Source organism: Scyliorhinus torazame, unplaced genomic scaffold, assembly GCF_047496885.1.
Source record: "Scyliorhinus torazame isolate Kashiwa2021f unplaced genomic scaffold, sScyTor2.1 scaffold_810, whole genome shotgun sequence".
Lineage (NCBI taxonomy): Eukaryota > Metazoa > Chordata > Chondrichthyes > Carcharhiniformes > Scyliorhinidae > Scyliorhinus > Scyliorhinus torazame.
This window is the reverse complement of record NW_027308537.1, coordinates 87501-96000: the sequence shown is the minus strand read 5'-3', so window position 1 is coordinate 96000 and position 8500 is coordinate 87501. Positions and strand designations below refer to the sequence as shown.

General features: G+C 44.6%; 2 long non-coding RNA genes across 2 annotated transcripts in view; both read left to right on the top strand.

Annotated features, from left to right (window-relative positions):
* Positions 1–26: 26 nt before the first annotated feature.
* LOC140406728 (uncharacterized) lies at positions 27–1184 on the top strand. Its single transcript, XR_011939268.1, has 2 exons — positions 27–441; positions 636–1184. It is a non-coding gene; the product is annotated as an uncharacterized lncRNA (long non-coding RNA).
* Positions 1185–5211: 4027 nt separating this feature from the next.
* The window catches only part of LOC140406727 (uncharacterized), a 14677-nt gene continuing 11388 nt past the window's right edge, over positions 5212–8500 (top strand). The window contains exon 1 of the long non-coding RNA XR_011939267.1: positions 5212–7657. This is a non-coding gene — a long non-coding RNA (uncharacterized lncRNA). The remainder of the gene's footprint in view (positions 7658–8500) is intronic.

Genomic DNA, 8500 nt, shown 5'->3' with positions numbered 1-8500 from the left:
AGGTGGAAGAGGAGTGCCTGCTCCCAGTGCGCACGCGCCGGGCTGAATTCTGAGCGCGCGCGGATTCAGTTTGGAATGTTCTGGTGCGTCCTCGACGGTGAGAAATAATTTAAATGTTGACCATTATAATCGTGACAGAGAAACAGTTTGTAACCCGGGGGAGATGGAGCCGGTCAAGACAGTGAGGGAAACACTGCAGCAATATATAACAGATTGTAACCCGGGGGAGATGGAGCCGGTGGGATCGGACAGTGAGCAGACGCGCATTTAGACGCAGATTTTACTGCGACGTTAGCATTGAATTGATTTCATGAAAGCTGATCGTTTTAAACAAGTTCTGCTCCATTTGAGTATCTGAACATCGCACAAGGTTTATCTGAAGTACAAGAGGAAATGGAGATTTCGAAACATTTTCCAGGAACAGGCCTGAGAATCGAAAAGGTTTGGATGTTTGTGTTTTACTTAAGTTCTCAGAATCTGTCAATCAGAAAGTCAAAGAACACTGCAAAAGGAATGAATGTTGTTTGAATTTGCCCAAATCTGTCAATTATTCTGCCTGGATTCAAGTTACAATTCATATAATTTCTCACACTTTTTGTAAATGTGTAGATTTTATGTTATTTCACCTTCTCCAGCTGCTGACCCGAACAACTGTGAAGTCTTCAATCTGACAGCATTCGGGTGAACTGGAAACCCGTGCACACCTGGTACAAACACAATCCTGTTTAAATCTCGAATCAACCACTTGTTGAGCAGTCGGGCGCTTGACCCACACACAAATAAACTGGTTGGAACAGGAAGGCTGTATATGTACATTGCATTGGCTAATGAGAAGGACTGCACTGTATCTGTCGCTGGCACACAGAAAAACAACATTCTGAACAAGTGTTATCTTGTCCTGCCAGGTGGGTGGCGGAGAACCACTGGAATTCCTGACTGAGGTGGAGACTCTGAAATGGTGCCAAAGAGCACGCAACACTGAGTGTTTATTAATTTAGCAATAAGATTATTTTATCTTGTGGAAGGGATTTGTGTTTGAATTCCAGAATCCTGGACACATCGGTTCAGCTTCTGGATAGGTGATAAATCAACAATTTCAGTATCTTTGTCATTAAAATCTTGAAATATAACACCTATTATTCAGAGCTTTTAACCAACTGAATAAAAACCATTGTTCCTTTTGAGCTTTGCCGTTTAACTTGACTAAACAGAGGACGGTGCATTTGGTGTGCTTTTACTAAACTATATTTCTCAAAGTTTCCTCTCCCTAACCCATTATCTGATCTTCATAGCCCTGGAATTCTGTGAACTTCACAAAAGATACCATTCAGCCTTAATTGAAAAAGATCCGTGATGGCCAGTTAAAGGGGATGTTTAAAACTTCCTGCACTGAAGTCACCACTGCTACCTCACGGCGCCAAGGATCCAGGTTTGGTCCTGGCCCTGGGTCCCTTTCCGTGTAGAGTTTGCACATTCTCCCTGTGTCTGTGTGGGTCTCACCCCCACAACCCAAAGATGTGCAAGATAGGTGGATTGGCTGTGCTAAAATGCCCCTTAATTGGAAAAAAATAATTGCGTATTCTAAATTTCTAAAAAAAATAAAGAAAGATAATTTTAAATATAACATTTAAAAAACTCTCCTGTACTGAAGTGATTGCTCAGAAACCCTGGTTAGCTTTAGAATTAACAAATGTTTCAGTTCATTATTCAGGCCATGTTTAAATGCGGGACTGTGGGAACACAAGGTGGACATTCAACCCCTTGAGCCCATTTATCCATTTAATTCAATTATGCTTGGTATCTATCTTAACTCCATCTATCATAGCCCCAAAATAGAAAGGAAAATGATTGGCATCCTATAATGGTTCAGAGCAAATGCAGTGTTGTCAAAAATGGGTTTGAAGTTAATTTACATAAATAAAGGGAATGTTGTGAAGCTGTTGGTGAGCTGCATACAAAGGTTGCCACACGCTGGGACTGTTAGATACTGCAAATAATAGAGAGCTAACTGAAGGGGAGAATTAGGAACATAAAATTTCTGGCCACAAGATATTCATAAAAGTGAGTCGAAGAGAAAACAAGACCTAGGAGCGGCACTATTGATTGAGTAATTATTTACAGCTGCATAGAGGGCTGATGTTGAGATCTAAAAGGTTAGAATTAAGGAACAATATGGAGCTGCTACACTAGACAGTGGGTACAATAGGTCATCAAATTGTGGGGAGGAGCAAAGTCAGTAATTATAAGCAGACGCATGAACAGCAGAGTAGTGATCATGGTGGACTTCAATTATCTGAATATAAACTTAATAGCAACAGTGTAAAGCCAAAGAGTGAGAGGAATTCCTGCGATGTGAGCCAGAAAACTTTATTGGTCAGTGTATTTCTGTTCCAATGGTGAAGGAAGCTGTACTGTAACAGGTTCTGGAGGATGAAATACCGGATGTTTCAGTAAGAGAACATTTGGGAAGAGTGATCAGAATATCATTAGGTTTGAATAGTTGTACTCCGTTTTGAATCCACCAACACCTTTAAATTGAAACTCAGTCAGAATTAAATCCTTTCTGGATATCATTCCTCCTAGTTTGAGTAATCTCTAGATTAACAATTCCCCAACACCAAGCTATCTTTGTTCCTCCAACTCTGGCATGATGTTTATTTCAGTCTCCTTACCGTTATTGCTCTGCTCTGCAGTTCCCCAACCAACTCACCCACACGCCCTCTACCCTTCACAACCTCCAAAGTTCTTTGACCTACTTTTGAATCACCCTTCCTTCCTGATTCCTTTATTCAACACCAATCTTTACCTGATTCTGCTTCTCTGAAGCCCATTTCAATGTCTTCAGTGTCAAAGTGTGCCCTTAATTTTGTGCCAAGTCCAACATGAATTTATGTAAAGGGCCATTAATTTTGTTTTGTTTTTTACCATATTTCCCCTTTGACGCTATTTGCTGCATTTTATTGTTGAGACTCCTTCGTTAAATGTTTTCAGGATAAAGATCGATAGTTTTTTGAAGAATAAAGGGTTATGGTGTTCGGGTGGGAAAGTGGAGCTGAGTCCACAAAAGATCAGCCATGATCTCATTGAATGGCGGAGCAGGCTCGAAGGGCCAGATGGCCTACTCCTGCTCCCAGTTCCTATGTTCTTATCACTTGTTTGAGCACTGGTAAAAACCACTTTTACCACTCTCAGTATTTACTACAGAGTTGTCGATGTGCAGCCTATAAATGGCCTTCAGTCTGGTCTCATTCCCCGATGATGAGAATTACCCGCCTGCGCTCAGTGACTGGTCTTATCAAGTTTTGGAGGACTCATCTCATGTCTGCTATTGCTTCAATTTGGGATTTTATAGAACTGCCACGATTTCCTGAGAGTTAAATGAGAAAGTAGCCATCTCCTATGCTGCAATAACTCTGTGCATTACGTTCATCGGTATAATACCTTGAAATGAGTTATACAGGTATTTGTATGCCAATATTAGCCAATCTACGAATATTTAAATAATACTCTGCCATTCTGTTTCTCTGTCCAAACTGGATAACCCTGTAATCCATATTACACTGCATCTACCATGCATTTGCACACTGATTGAATTTGTCTGAATCAAATTGAAGATTCTCTACATACTCCTCACCACTCACAATCCCACTTGTTGTTGCCGCCAGGAACCTTGTAAATATTACTTTTGCTCCCCTCATTCAAATCATCAATGTACGTTGTAAATAGCTGGGCCCCAAGCACTAATCCATGTGGGACCCTACTATCATTGCCTGCCAATTCAAAACAGTCCCATTTGTTTCAACTCCCTGATTCCTAACAAATAATTGCAAAACATGTCATAAGAGTCATAGGTACTCGGAAAATTTATAATAATCTATATTATTGTCACAAGTAGGCTTACATTAACACTGCAATGAAGTTACTGTGAAAAGTCCGAGTCGCCACACTCCAGCGCCTGTTCGGGTACACAGAGTGACAATTCAGAATGTCCAATTCACCAAACAAGCACGTCTTTCAGCTCCAGGGTCCCGGATTCAATTCCGGCCTCGGGTGACTGTGCGGAGTCTGCACGTTCTCCCCTTGTCTGCGTGGGTTTCCTCCGGGTGCTCCGGTTTCCTCCCACATTGGGATACTTTATTTTATATACGGAAGGGCTCACTTTATCCGCAATGGAGTACGGACCCAGTAATTTTGGTGACAGGAATGTGCTGGGGTTATATACAGAAAGCATCACTTGCTGTCCGATACTGTACTCAGTCGCAAGCACTGTCTTGTCGAAACATTCCCCACTAAGTGGAGATTGGTAAAGGTGTGTGTTTGATTCAGACATTCCCCACTCGGTGGAGATTGGTAAAGGTGTGTGTGTGATTCAGACATTCCCCACTAGGTGGAGATTGGTAAAGGTGTGTGTGTGATTCAGACATTCCCCACTAGGTGGAGATTGGTAAAGGTGTGTGTGTGATTCAGACATTCCCCACTAGGTGGAGATTGGTAAAGGTGTGTGTGTGATTCAGACATTCCCCACTAGGTGGAGATTGGTAAAGGTGTGTGTGTGATTCAGACATTCCCCACTAGGTGGAGATTGGTAAAGGTGTGTGTGTGATTCAGACATTCCCCACTAGGTGGAGATTGGTAAAGGTGTGTGTGTGATTCAGACATTCCCCACTAGGTGGAGATTGGTAAAGGTGTGTGTGTGATTCAGATATTCCCCACTAGGTGGAGATTGGTAACGGTGTGTGTGATTCAGACATTCCCCACTAGGTGGAGATTGGTAAAGGTGTGTGTGTGATTCAGACATTCCCCACTAGGTGGAGATTGGTAAAGGTGTGTGTGTGATTCAGACATTCCCCACCAGAGGGTCTCTCTCTCACTGCCTCTGCAGAGCTGCTTGTCAGAGGCAGAAAAATGCAGCATTTGATCTTCTGAATCTCTTGCCACCGAGTTGTTTATGATTCTGAAATGTGTAAAGGTTCCTGCCGGTAATGTCTGTGGACAGACGAAACATGTAACCCAGACACACTCTCGCCCCCACACACAACAAATAGGTCAGCTTGCAAATGTCAGCTCCATTTGTAAAAGCAATCAGAACTTTTGGAAGAAATTGATTCAAGTTAAAGTCAGCTTTAATGTAATAGTAATCAGCAAATGTGGGTAAGGTACGTGAGCATGTGTGTGTGTGAGTCTGTGTGTGAGAGCTTGTGTGTGAAGATTTATGTGAGTGTGTGTAAGTGTGTGTGTGAGAGCTTGTGTCCATCTGCTTATGTGAGGATAGGACTGCTTGTGTGTGTGAATATGTATGTGTCTGGCCAGCATGTCAGTGCACGTGAGCATATGTTTGTGTATGTGAGTGTTTGTGTGTGTGTGTGTGTGTGAATATGTATGTGTCTGGCCAGCATGTCAGGGCACGTGAGCATATGTTTGTGTGTGTGTGTGTGGCTGTGTGTGTGAATATGTTTGTGTGACTGTGTCGTTGAAGATCTGTGAGTGTGTGTGATATTCTAACCATAGCCAGCAGCAAATAGGGATGGATTATAAAATGCTGTCCCTGTCCCAAACAGAGGGGCCTGCAACCAGTGGAGAAATGAATAATAAAAAGCAGCCATGATGTGGAGATGCCGGTTTTGGACTGGCCTGGGCTCAGTGAGAAGTCTAACAACACCAGGTTAAAGTCCAACAGGTTTGTTTTGATTCACTAGCTTTCGGATCACTGCTCCTTCCTCAGGTGAATGAAGAGGTGTTGTAAGACTTCTTACAATAAAAAGCAGGTTAGAGTCCTGTCTCCTGCTGCTGTGTCTGTTGAGTATATTGAGGCTGTGTGTGACCAGCCCAGCTCCTGAGCAGAGGGCTGAAGACTCTGTTTCTACTGAGTTATGTTCGCAGCAGCATGTTTAAATGGAAATGAGTGAGGATGACTCTCCCACCGGGGGAGTCCAGCAGAGTGACTTTGCTACAGTGACAGGGGTCCACACATATCCGAGCTGTCAGCACACAGTCTGGGAGGCAGGGAAGTGAGGGATATAAAATTTTCAAATTAAACTCCAAAGACACCCGAAGCTGAGTGGAGCTGACACTCGTTCACTCGCTGCCAAAGTCTCCGGGAGGTGGCTGCAAGTTGCTGTGGATGGAGAGCTGTCAGTATGATGTGTGTCACACAACACACATGGGAGAATGTTGGGTAGTAAATGAAGATTGTTAACGTAACCAATGGGTCAGTGTATTGGAGTCCCTTGCAGTGCCACACACACTGTATTCACATGGGAGTCAACTTTTGGGGTAATGTGATCGTCATGGAATAAAGCCTCACAGATTTCAGGGCTAAATCGCTGGCTTTGAATGCAGACCAAGGCAGGCCAGCAGCACGGTTCAATTCCCGTACCTGCATCCCCAAACGGGCTTTTCACAGTAACGTCATTTGAAGCCGACTTGTGACAATAAGCGATTTTCATTTAAATTTTTCAAATGAGTCACCTGGATTGCGAGTGACACAGGACCTGTTGTGTAGCTGAGTGTGTGTGGGGTACAGTTTACAGAGAGCTGAGCCTGGAATGCCTGTGACACAGGAGTTGTTGTGTAGCTGAGTGTGTGTGTGGGGTACAGTTTACAGAGAGCTGGGCCTGGAATGCCTGTGACACAGGAGCTGAGTGTGTGTGAGGTACAGGTTACAGAGAGCTGAGCCTCCTGTATCTCTCTGAGGCTACTTGTCAAAGGCACATTTGCAGCATCAGATCTCTCCCCGTTGCTCAGCGAGTGCTAAGATTCTGAAATGTGTCACGTTTTCCAGCTCTAAACTGTAGCGACTGCCTAAATGTGAATGTCCAGGCAGACACGAAGAGACACACACAGGCACAGGGACACACACACACACAGGCACAGGGACACACACACACAGGCACAGGGACACACACACACAGGCACACACACAGGGACAGACACAGACTCACACACACACACACACAGGGACACAAACACACACACACACACAGGGACACACACAGACTCACACACACACAGACACAGGGACACAAACACACACACAGGGACACACACACAGGCACGTTAAACAAAGAGGTCAGTTTCTAAGCGTGAGCCCCCACTGTAAAAACAGCAAGAATGTTTGGAAGAAATGTGGAAACTTAACATAAAGCAGCAAATCAGGAGTGGCTCTACCTTCTGTAGTCGGAGATGATCAAGCTGCAATGGCCAGTTGTAGATGGTGTTCATTGGGATCTGCGTTGTGGCCGAGGTGTGGATTGGGGCAAGAGAGAGAGAGAGACACAGCCCTGGGATAATCCTTCGAGCAGGGGTCGACAAGCCACCCCCCCAATCTCTGAGGTTTCTCTTGGTCTGGCCCAGACCTGGAGGAGGTGTGTTCAGGTGAGGATAACCGTGAGCTGGTTGGGTATCATTAGTGGGGAGGTGGGGATTCTTTTTGTGACTCATTGGGGGTATTTAAAGAGTAGGAATCCATCTTCTCTCTCTTTACCATGTGGACCTCGTAAGTATAAGTGTCTGAGCTCTGTGTGTGAATGTGTGTGTGTGAGCATGGAGTCGCAGCTCTGATATTTTGCACCCCACAGTACAATTCTGACCTGGGATCTCTCTCCCCAACACCGAGGCTGAGCTGAGGGTGAATCAAGCCCTGGAGATATGTGGAACGGTGAGTATGAAACTCCAATTTCTGTCTCTTTGATTCCTGCCTCATTCTGCTACTGACTGTCTCTTTTCAATCCACTCTCTCTCTCTCTCTCTTTCTTACTGCATTCCACCCAATCTCTCTCTCCCTGTCTTTTCCCTATCTCAATCTCTGTCTTTCATTCCATAACGATGTATGATCTAGCTTTTCTCCACGTTGACTTTCTCACTGTCTCCATCTCTCTCTCTGTCTTTCTCTCTCTCTCTTTCTGTCTTTCTCTGTCCTTCTTTCTCTCTCTGACTCTCTGTCCTTCTTTCTCTCGCTATCTTTCTCTCTGTCCTTCTCTTTCTCTCTGACCTTTCTCTCTGTCCTTCTTTGTCTCTGTCTTTCTCTGTCTCTCTCTCTCTCTCTCTGTCCTTCTTTCTCTCTGTCTTCTCTCTGTCCTTTCTCTCTCTGTCCTTCTTTCTCTCTGTCTTTCTCTCTGTCCTTCTTTCTCTCTCTGTCTTTCACTCTATCTCTCTCTTTCTCTCTGTCCTTCTTTCTCTCTCTCTTTCTGTCCTTCTCTGTCTCTCTTTCTCTGTCTCTCTTTCTCTGTCTCCCTCTCTGTCTCCCTCTCTGTCTCCCTCTCTGTGTCTCCCTCTCTGTGTCTCCCTCTCTGTGTCTCCCTCTCTGTGTCTCCCTCTCTGTGTCTCCCTCTCTGTGTCTCCCTCTCTGTGTCTCCCTCTCTGTGTCTCCCTCTCTGTGTCTCCCTCTCTGTGTCTCCCTCTCTGTGTCTCCCTCTCTGTGTCTCCCTCTCTGTGTCTCCCTCTCTGTGTCTCCCTCTCTGTGTCTCCCTCTCTGTGTCTCCCTCTCTGTGTCTCCCTCTCT